Consider the following 12,279-nt stretch of genomic DNA (forward strand, 5'->3'; position numbering starts at 1 on the left):
AGCTTATATATTGAAGTAAGTTTTACCTCTTGAGAATGGATTTTATTGAATGTGTGGATTATGCTCCTATTATGTAAGAAGGAGATATGAATATAGTTTTGTTAGGTGCCACCAAGTCCTATTCATAGTAACTAGATGTACAACAGAATGAAACACTGCCTTGCCCCGCACCCTCTTCTCAAACATTGCTGTTTGAGCCCATTATTGCAGTCATGGTGTCAATGTATACCACTGAGAGGCTTCCTCTTTTTGACCATCCAGGGACTTGCCATCCAGATGACATATACACGGAGTCGGCCTCTTTAAGGGGCACTCCCGCTGTAGCTCTTCCAGCATAGCTTTGTTTGCTCTTCTGGCTGTTGATGTTTTGTCAGTGCTTTTCTGCGATATCATAATTCATAGTTATCAATTCACCTCTGTCTTATTCATTGTTCACCTTTCATATACATATTAGGTGATTAAAAAATAGCATGGCTGGGGTCAGATAAACCGAGGACTAGTTTTCATAGTTTTACTGAGATAAAAGGACCCCTGGTGGTACAGTGGTTACACATTGGGTTGCGATCAGCATGGTCCGCAGTTCAAAACCCACAAAAACTCTGTCCCTTGACTCCACCCCTTGAGGGATAAGATGGGGTTCCTGCCAGGTCTAGGGCCAGGTGTGTGGATTTCTCACCCAATGGGGGGGTTAAATTAAACCTCTCAAGTCTACTTTGAGATTGGTGCGGGAAGTGCTAGGCTTCTCTTTCCCCCTTGCCCCCTAATTGTGTTGTTTTGCTAACACATTTCCTGCTTGGGGGTGGCAAGGTGAGGAATGTTGAGCAAGGGCTGGTGGAACTGTAGAACAAAGCAAAAGTTAAGCTTGGCTAGTGACTGTCTGCACCAAGCTGACTCTGCAAAGCTGTTCTTCACCAGAGGACAGCAAGCCAAGAGGCTTTGTCAGCTGGGTTAGCTCAGGGACCAGAAAAAATTGGCTATGCCAGGCAGGAGGGAAGCTTCCCCAGCGTGTGGACAGCCTAAAACAAAGAGGGGAATCTGTTAGTAGTTGCTACTGCTCTCTCAGTTTAAGAAGCTTGGATGTACTTCATATTGAGATTCTCTTCCATGAAGTTTAGGATATCGCTCCTAGTGGACCGTCTCTATAATTGCTGAGAGTTGTCCGAGTTTGTTGTCTGACAGTCATTTTGCTGACTCTGCTGCTCTTTAACACTTTAAAGAAGTCTTTTGCAGCATTTATCTCATGGCTTGATTTCTTCACTAATTCCATGAATGTTGATTATGCATTGAAATAAATGAAATCCGTGTCAATTTATTTTTTTCTCTTTTTATCATTGTGTTTATTGGCCCGAGCATGAGGCTTTTTTTTTCCATCGAGCCATAATCCCTACAGAAAGCTTTAGTCTCAGTTCTTCATTAATGTGTTGAATCCTCTTAGCTTTCCATAAGCAAAGTTGTATCATATGCATATCACAAGGTCTCTGCTTTTACACTGGACATTTTAATACTTTCATATTGAAAGTTACTACCACTAAGGAAGTACTTACCAAGGAGCTTCAAATGTTTCTGGGACTTTTTTCAGTTTTTAAATTCCATATTTGCACACACTTGAAGTCCCTGTCATATAGTTGTCATTTTGTTACTTGTTAAGTGGGTTATCCTCTCTTTGCTCCTCATTTCTTCCAGTAGTACCACGTACTTTGGCGCTTAGTTAATTTTTGGATTTTGAACCATCTTTATTATCCTCTTTTGTATACTTTTGAATATTGAATAAAGTAGACCAAAGAAAAATGTTTGCATTCAACTTAGGTGTTGGCTAAATATGTTAGGTAGCCAGAATAGGGGCCATAAAGGGGGAGTGTTAGTCTGGGTAGACAAGAGAAACAAATTCATAGAAACTCATGTTTATAAGAAAGAGGTTTATATAGAAGAACAACTGAATATTGCGAAAACGTCCCAGCCCAGTCCAGGTCAAGTCCGTGAGCCCAATATTAGCCCATATGTCTGATACCAATCTGTAAAGGCCTCGTCAGACTCACAAAACATGCAATGACTCCGATTGCAGGACGATCTTGAACCAGCGAGTGGAAAGTTTTTGGATCCAGTAGCATTGTAAACATCTCAGCGCTGGCAGAGTTCTTCTCTATGTAGCTTCTCTGGCTCCAGAGGTCTGTTGCATCAGGGTAGGTCCGTGTGGCTTTCGCAGCTACCAGGACGTAGTGCCATGTGTCTTGCCAGTAGAGCATCTCCAAGGAAGTGAGCTGAGAGAGAGAAGCGTCTCCTGTTTAAGGAGGAAATACTGGAGTTCCCAGAATTCTCAGGCGAAGGCAATGCCCACACAGAGGCCTCACTGGCTATCCTGATTGACCAACTAGACTCCACCACTTCACTCTTAATCCTCTCAAGTCCCAAATTGACATCAGATTACATAAGCACCACAAGGGGGTTGTCTCCGCACTAACTGCATAAGGCTAAAGCAAAAGGATTGGAAGAAATCAGGCATCCATTAAATTTTAGAACAATCAAACTGAGCATGCTCAGACAAGAGCTCCCTCCGCCCCGAGGGGAGGTCCACCAGGGCACACAGATTAGGCTCAGTTACATTACCTCACACAGGTGGGCCTAAACTCAAGCCAGTGGAACCAACCAATACCTTCAACCATGCTTCCCCCAGCCGTTGTGGAGAGGAGGGAATAAAGACCCTGCCTTGACTTCCTTCCATTCCAGCATTCTCCACAAGTGGGGGGTGGGAGCCCTTTTGGCCCCTGGGATTTCCTGGTTCCACGTGCTGGGTTATGTGTTCCTGTTCTTTCTATGTGTTTTTTCCCCATTCAGCACTGAACCCATGTGCAGTTCTGCGGATCCTTGTATGCTTTCTTAAAACAATGTGTATTTTTTGAGGCTGTAATACCTGAAACTTCCCTTTTCCCCATAAAATCACTTGGATTACAAACCTGCTTCTGCTGTGTGAATTCTTTCAGGTACCTGAATCCAGGAACCTAACACCTTTTTCTCTATATTGCTTCATCTTGCAATCTACTCTCCTTGTATTTCAATCTAAAGGAATGTCTCAACATTCCCTCAGGTTTTATTTGTTTTCTTGAATTTTATCCTCATTTATAAAGGAAAGTTTTGCTGGCTATAGGAATCTTGGATGGCTGTTCATTTCTTTCATTATTTTAAATATGTGACTCTATTACCTCCTGGTTTCCAGGGTTTCTATATATGTAAATTGGTACTTCATTTTATTTGATATTGTCAAGATTTTATCTTTTTTTTAAAGAGTTTGATGATAAGATATTTTGGTGTGGATCTCTCAGGCTTTCTTCTGATTTGGAAATTCTTAAGTGTCATTGATATGTACATTCTTGTCCTTTGTCAAGTTTTGGTAATGTTCTGCTGTTGTCTATTAAGTTTTATTTAGTTACCCTTTGCCCTCTTCTGGGACTTCCATAATATTTGCATTGATTTGCTTGATGGTGTTCCTTGGGATCATGTTTCTTTACTTTTGTTCCTCAGACTCAATAAGCTGTTCTGTTCTTCTGCCAACTCAAATATCCTGTTGAGTTATCCAGTAACGTTGTTTCTCTTATTTGTTAGTGCTAGTAATTGGATTGGCTTCTTTAAATGTAGGAAGACATATCAGAGGGCCGTATTTGACTTTCTCTGGCTTCACTGTTTCCATGAGGCAGAGTTCAGACATGCCTCCATCCTTCATCCTTCAATATCTATTCTGACACCACCCACTCCTCCCTCACGCACTACCTTTCTGTCGGGTTCAATTATCGGTCCCAGTTGGCCTCACAGAACTCACAGACAATATTCACAATTTAGTGGGCTTATTAAGGAAGGTAACTAGTTACCACAAGTCAGCATCAGGAAACAGTAAGTGTACCTCTCCTGTCATCCAGCAGTCATGTCAGTCTTTAGTCCTTAGCCTCTCAGTCACATAGTCCCTTTGCCTCTTTGGGCCAGAAAGGCAGCCCACTGCTCTGCCTCAAAGTATCATAGTCTCAGTATTGCTCCTCTGTTTTATGTCATGGACGCCTTGCCTCAGCTCTGGTCTTGGCCTAGTCCCTCTGTTCTGTCCCATGGTCTCTGTGATGCAGCCTTTGATGCCTCCATCTCAGTCTCTACCACTTCAGACAAAGATCTCAAGTATGTCCCACTAGGGCCTCTTACACCTTGATGGTCCAGCATTTCTCTGTGTTCCTGCTTCTGAGATGGCTTTTCCACATAACCATCCCTCCAAAATGGGATTTTAACCATAGCCATATAGGCTAGAATTGATAATACAATGCATAAGAGATGATTGCTAGATGGGCCTTATTCATTGACTACATCTCTTCATCTCTTTCTTAGGATCCCTGCTGGCATTGTAGGATAGGCATTGATTGGACTGCTAACCATAAGGTTCCAGAACCAAACTCTCTGGTATGGAGTCAATGCTGATTCCTAGGGATCCCCTATGGGTTTCTGAGTAGAAAGCCCAGGCTTTCTCCTACTGGTACTGGTAGTTTTGAACTGTCGACCATGCAGATTGCAACCCAGTGATTAACTGCTGTACCACCAGGGTTCTGAGGTTCTTACGGTTCAAATTTACCAACTGTTGCTCAGGGGAAAGATGAGACTCTTAGTTTCTGTAAGGATTTACAGCCTTGGAAAACCAATATAGGGTCATTGTGAGTTAGAATCAACTAGAGGGCGGTGATAGAATCTCTTTATAGATATTTTAATTTATGTATATATATATTGCTAACCCAGTTTTCTTTTGTTCTTTGGGCCTGTTTTTTTTTCCTAATTGTTTTATTAGGGGCTCATAGAACTCTTATCACAATCCATATATATACGTACATCAATTGTATAAAGCACATCTGTACATTCTTTGCCCTAATCATTTTTTTACATTTTATTAGGGGCTCATACAATTATTATCACAATCCACACATATACATACATCAATTGTGTAAAGCACATTCCTACATTCTTTGCCCTAATCATTTTGAAAGCATTTGCTCTCCACTTAAGCCCTTTGCATTAGGTCCTCTTTTTTTCCCCCCTCCCTCCCTTGCCCCCCCTCCCTCATGAGCCCTTGATAATTTATAGATTGTTATTTTGTCATATCTTTCCCTATCCGGAGTCTCCCTTACCCCCCGCCCCCCCACCCTTCTCTGCCGTCCGTCTCCCAGAGAGGAGGTCACATGTCGATCCTTGTAATCAGTTCCCCCTTTCCAACCCACTCACCCTCCACTCTCCCAGCATTGCCCCTCATACCATTGGTCCTGAAGTTATCATCCACCCTGGATTCCCTGTGCTTTCAGCTCCCATATGCACCAGTGTAGAATTAGGATCATGGTAGTTGGGGGGAGGAAGCATCCAGGATCCGGGGGAAAGCTGTGTTCTTTTTTTTTTTTCTTTCTTTTTTTATATTTCATTAGTGGCTCATACAACTCTTATCACAATCCACACATATACATACATCAATTGTATAAAGCACATCCCTACATTCTTTGCCCTAATCACTCTCAAAGCATTTGCTCTTCACTTTACCTTTGCATCAGGTCCTCTTTTTTTTCTCCCCTCCCTCATGTGCCCTTGGTAATTTATACATTGTTATTTTGTCATATCTTTCCCTATCCGGAGTCTCCTTTACCCCCCCCCACCCTTCTCTGCCGTCTGTCTCCCAGAGAGGAGGTCACATGAGGATCCTTGTAATCAGTTCCCCCTTTCCAACCCACTCACCCTCCACTCTCCCAGCATTGCCCCTCATACCAATGGTCCTGAAGTTATCATCCACCCTGGATTCCCTGTGCCTCCAGCTCCCATATGCACCAGTGTACAACCTCTGCCCTATCCAGTCCTGCAAGGTAGAATTCGGATCATGGTAGTTGAGGGAGGAAGCATGCAGGATCTGGGAGAAAGCTGTGTTCTTCATCGGTACTGCATCGCACCCTGACTGACCCATCTCCTCTCCTAAACCCCTCTATGAGGGGATCTCCAGTGGCCGACAAATGGGCTTTGAGTCTCCACGCTGCACTTACCCCTTCATTCACTATGGTGTGTGTGTGTGTGTGTGTGTGTGTGTAAAATTAAAAACTTTTATACAATAGCCTATACTCCAGGATAAAGTGTAGCTATCTGCTTTATACTCCTCCTGGATCATTGCAGTATCCCCACTTTGGGAAACACTGCTATAGAGGGACAGGAGTATGGAAATACTTATAGTGCCCTCTCTGCAACAAACTTTGATTCACAGTTTTAAGGTAATAGTGATGTGTGAGCTGAACTATATTAAGCTTATATTTTATAGGTCAAAAATGATTGGATGTTGGCACTTTAATTTCAAGCATCTTAATGTAATCTAACATTCCATCTTCCATAAATTTTGTTTTATTTTTAAAATACTAAATGAAAATTAATTGATTGCTAAGTTACTGTGTAAGCAAAATGAAAGAGCATGAAACTGAATCTTTTAAATGTATTTTTAAGTATTCCTGAGAAACAAGAGATTGGAAGACTTGATTTCCTTTGAAAAACAGTTTGTTCACTCACTCAATGCATGAATATCTCCTTTTATTAAATTGGAACTCTATGATGCTCACTCTCCCGACACAACGTCTGGAGCCAAAGTGGGTGAACAAGTAAATATGGTGAAGAAAGCTGATGGTGCCCGGCTATCAAAAGAGATAGTGACTTGGGTCTTAAAGGCTTGAAGATAAACAAGCGGCCATCTAGCTCAGAAGCAACAAAGTCCACATGGAAGAACACACCAGCCTGTGTGATCGAGTGGTCCCGAAGGGATCAGTTACCAGGCATCAAAGAACAAAAAATCATATCATTGACTGCACACCTCCATGATAGGATCGCTGAAGACAAATGGGTGCATAAGCAAATGTGGTGAAGAAAGCTGATGGTGCCTGGCTATCAAAAGAGATAGTGTCTGGGGTCTTAAAGGCTTGAAGGTGAAAAAGCGGCCATCTAGCTCAGAAGCAAAAAAGCCCACATGGAATAAGCACACCGGCCAGTGCGATCGCGAGGTGCCAAGGGACCAGGTATAAGGCATCATGCAAAAAAAAAAAGATATGTGTGTATGTATGTGTACATGTGTGTATATGTATATATGTATATGTATATATATACCATATTAAATGAAGGGGGAAGTGCAGAGTGGAGACCCAAGGCCCAAGTGTCGGCCAATGGAGATCCCCTCATAGAGGGGTTTAGGAGAGGAGATGGGTTAATTAGGGTGCGAGGTAGTACCGATGAAGAACACAACTTTCCTCCAGATCCTGGATGCTTCCTCCCCCCAACTACCATGATACGAATTCTACCTTGCAGGGCTGGATAGGGCAGAGGCTGTACACTGGTACATATGAGGGCTGGAGGTACAGGGAATCCAAGGTGGATGATACCTTCAGGACCAAGGGTGTGAGAGACGATGCTGGGAGAGTGGAGGGTGAGTGGGTTGGAAAGGGGGTACTGATTACAAGGATCCACATGTGACCTCTTCCCTGGGAGAGGGACAGCAGAGAAGGGGGCTAAGGGAGACTCCGGATAGGGCAAGATATGACAAAATAACGATGTATAAATTACCAAGTGCACACGAGGGAGGGGGGAAAGGGGAGGGAGGGGGAAAAAATAAAAAAGAGGACCTGATGCAAGGGGCTTAAGTGGAGAGCAAATGCCTTGAGAATGATTGGGGCAAGGGAATGTATGGATGTGCTTTATACAATTGATGTATGTATATGTATGGATTGTGATAAGAGTTGTATGAGTCCCTAATAAAATGTAAAAAAGGAAAAGAGAAAAATATGATTATGGCAAAGACTGTACAGATGTGCTTTATACAATTGATGTATGTATATGTATGAACTGTGATAAGAATTGTATGAGCCCCAATAAATTGTTAAAAAGAAAAACAGTTTGTTTTTAGATGTATGTTCTTTTATCCTGATGGATTATGGGAAGGATCTGGTCAATCTAGTTGAGGTAAAATGCTCTTTTCTTTCTTGTTTGCCACTGTTATGTCCCTCATTTTTATTCCTTCTGATTAATATAGTGCATTGTTTGAGAGGAAAACGTCCAACTATGTAGTCTCCTTTTATCTAAATCCCTGGTTTCCTTATTGGTAATACCATCCATGTATACATTTGCAAAGTTTATGTTTCCCTTCCCGGTGACGTAGGAAATTGAGATCTTTAGGTTTAGGACCACAGTAAATATCTGGGAATAGTAAGGGTCCTAAGTACACAGAGGAGGAAACAGACACATAAAATACAGTACTTTTACTGTTCGGGCATTTATATAATCCCACTTCATGTTATGATCACTGCATATTTTAAAAGGTAATTTGGATAAAATATCTGATTTTCTTTTCAGGTACGGTGTCTAAGAGACTATGGAGAATTTGAAGTTGATGATGGTACCTCTGTGATACTAAGAAAAAACAGCCAGGTATTTATTGTCTTAAGAATGTATACTTTGAACTTCAATAAAAGTATTGAATGAAGAAAATGTTCGAATCAATAGTAAAATAATTACCTTGTGATGACAATTTATAGCACAGGCATTATGTTTAATATAGATCACCTTGTTTTGTACTTTTTGTAAATGTTAAGACTTACAAATATTGAATATACAATGGACTGCAAAAAGTGGGAAAATTCCATTCTGTGATTCCATTTATCTACCATGTGTTCTAAGCAATGTACTAGTAAAATTTTTATCTATTAATTACAAACAGATATAATTTTTATGAGTATATTACTTGGGCTTTGTTTGTTGTTTTTTCATTCTCTTTTGTTTTGTTTTTTCTATAGCACCTATATCTTTAGTGACTTCTTTAAGCATTAAAGAGGGCCACATCCTAAGAACGCATAGTTCTTAGATTGGGGCTAGATTTAAATGGGAGCACAAAATCCATTCACATATCTGTGGTTTATATATGTCTCTGGTTCACTTTAGAAACAACATTATCATTTTATGATAACGAAAACTTTTCAAACCATCTTCCTGGGACATAAGGTAACGATAGTGTGATTCATTTAGCTAATGATACAGAATTTAAAACACGGTTGAGAAAAGCATATAGAAGTATAGGCTGGTTTCAGACATCAATTCATGCTCGAATTGTTGACTTATATAGATTAAATTCAAGTTTCTGAACAATTTATTAAAAAATCTTTTCTGGGGGGACTCATACAGCTCTTATTACAATTCATCCATACATACATTGTGTCAAGCACATTTGTACATTTGTTGCCATATAATTTTCAAAACATTTTCTTTCTACTTGAGCCCTTGGTATCAGCTCCTCATTTTCACCCTCCTTCCCCCACCCTCCCTCACGAACCCTTGATTATTTATAAATTATTATTATTTTGGCATATCTCACACTGTCCAACGTCTCCCTTCACCCACTTTTCTGTTGTCTGTCCCCCATGGAGGAGTTTATATGTAGATCTTTATAATCCCTTGCCCCTTTCTACCCTACCTTCCCTCCACCCTCCCGGTATCGCCACTCTCACTACTAGTCCTCAGAGGGTCATCTGTCCTGGATTGCCTCTGTTTCTAGTTCCTGTCTGTACCAGTGTACATCCTCTGGTCTACCCGTATTTGTAAGGTAGAATTGGGATCATGATAGTGGGAGGGAGGAAGCATTAAAGAACTAGAGGAAAGCTGTATGTTTTATCTTTACTATACTATACCCTGACTGGTTTGTCTCCTCCCCAAGGCCCTTCTGTAAGGGTATGTCCAGTTGCCTATAGATGGGTTTTGTGTCCCCATTTCGCACTCCCACTCATCACAGTGATAGGACTTTTTGTTTTTTGATGCCTGATACCTGATCCCATTGACACCTCGTGATCACACAGGCTGGGCTGGACACTATTTACACAAATAATTAGGGTTGATGTTGGAACAAAACTTTCAACAAAATTCATTCCAAAAGGTAGCAACATGCATACCTGACTAATACATGTCATAACAAAATAAGAAGAGCATTAAAGTAGTAAATATTTGGTATTCCTGGATCACCATTCATTAGGCACCCTGAAGGCCAGAGAGTCAAACCAAAGTCCAATAACTGCCAATTCCATAACTTGGGATAGCAGTCATCATCTTCTCACACTGATGAATTTCAGTCTTAAATCAAAGGGCTCCTGATGAGTTTGAATGAAAGCCCAGTTTACAAACTCCAGTGAATGTAGCTTCCATATGGATTCTTTCTGGTGTGGCCTATGAAAGATATTGTGTGCCTCCAAAGAACAATATTAAGTCCACGAGTCTGTAGCACACACCCTGGATTACCAAGAGCTGGATAGAAAGTAGGTCCAAAAGGTCCAATTAAGTGGGCCTCTACTCAAGTACTCCCTCAACGCAAGAACACTTTGTTCTAGTCACCTGGCATTCTGTGATAACCTTCCCGCCAGAATTGCTGAAGACAAATGGGTGCATAAGCAAATGTAATGAAGAAAGGTGATGGTGTCCAGCAATGCAAAGTAATAGCATCTGGGGTCTTACAGGCTTGAAGATGAACAAGTGACTCTCTCTAAGAAGCAACAAAGCCCACATGGAAGAAGCACACCAGCTTGTGTGATAAAGAGGTGTCGAAGGGATCAGGTATCTGGCATCAAAGACCCAGAACAAAAAGCCTTATTGATGTGATTGAGGGGGAGGGTGGACTGGAGACCCCAAACCCATTTGTAGACAGCTGTGAGAGTAGTGGTAACAAGAGGGGGCACTGATCACAATGTAACCCCTCCTTGGGCATGGGCAGTAGAAAAGAGGGTAAAGAGAGACCTCGGACAGTGTAAGACATGAAAAATTAATAACAATTTATGAATTATTAAGAGTTCGTGAAGAAGGGAAGAGGGAAAAATGAGGAGCCCATGCCAAGGGCTCAAGTAGAATGAAATTGTTTTGAAAATGATGATGGCAACAATGAACAAATGTGCTAGACACAATGGATGGATGCATAGATTGTGATAAGAGCTGTATGAGCCCCCAAGAAAATGATTTTGATCAGAATTGTGTTCTATCTATAGATTTATTGCTTTCAGTAATATTCACATTTTGATTTTTCTGTAGTTTCCTTTGTACAGGTCTTTTGTTTCTTTGGTTAAGTTTATTCCCAGGTATTCATCTTTTGTATGGATATTATAAATGATATTGTTTTCTCTTTTTTAATTTTTTTTCTTGATGTTTTTATTTTGGAGCTCTTCAATAGCATATTAAAATTGATTTCTGCTTATTAATCTTGTATGCCATTACTTTAACAGATTCGTTAGTACTTTCCAACAATCTTTCTGTGGAGTCCTTGGGGCTCTCACTATGTAAAATCATACTATCTGCAAATAGTGACAGCTTGACCTATTTTTTGCCCAATTATATTCCTTTTATTTTAAAATTTTTTTGCTGTCTGTCTGGCTAAGATGTTTATTGTAGTACAATGTTGAATAAGAATATTGATGAGGGACACTCTTATCTACTTCCTGTTTTCATTTTTTCTAAATGATCGTGATCAGGTTTTGAGGATTATGCTCATTTCATAGAATGCGTGTGGGAGTTTGCTGTCAGTTTCTATATTTTGGAATAGTCTGCACAGAATTAGTTATGGCTCTTCCCTGAATACTTGCTAGCATTCTCCTGTGAAGGCAACATACATACTTCTTTAGAATCTTTCTTGGTTGGAAGTCTCTTGGTGACCTCTAATTCTTCTTTTGCTCTACATGTATCTTTTTATTTCATTTGGATCTTTTGTGATGGCACCCTTTTCATCTCAAATTCTAGATATTTGCATCTTTCTTTTCCTTTGTTAAGTTTTCTAGCAGTTTGTCGATTTTGTTAATCTTTTCATAACCAACTTTTTATCTTGTTGATTTCCCCCCCATTTTTCAGTTCATTTATTTCTGCTTCAATTTTTATTAGTTCTTTCCCTTTATTGTTGAAGGACTTATGTGGTTTCCCTCTTTCTACTTCTTGGAAGTGTTTTATTAGTATTGGTTTTGGATTTCTCTCATATTTCGTGTGTGTATTGATTGCTATAAATTGACTTCAGATAACTGCATTTGTTGTATCCGAGTTTTTGGTATGATGTGTTATAGGTTTGCTTGTTTTAAGGAGTTTCTTAATTTCTCGTTTTCGTTTACTCTAGTGTCCAGTCATTTTGAAATGGTATGTTGTTCAGTCTCCATGTGTTTGTCTTTTTGTTCCTTTTCTTTCTGTTGTAGATTTCCAGTTTTATAACATTGTGATCTGAGAAAATGAATTGTTGAATTCAAA

The sequence above is a fragment of the Tenrec ecaudatus genome, chromosome 2 (genome assembly GCF_050624435.1).
Source record: "Tenrec ecaudatus isolate mTenEca1 chromosome 2, mTenEca1.hap1, whole genome shotgun sequence".
Taxonomy (NCBI): domain Eukaryota; kingdom Metazoa; phylum Chordata; class Mammalia; order Afrosoricida; family Tenrecidae; genus Tenrec; species Tenrec ecaudatus.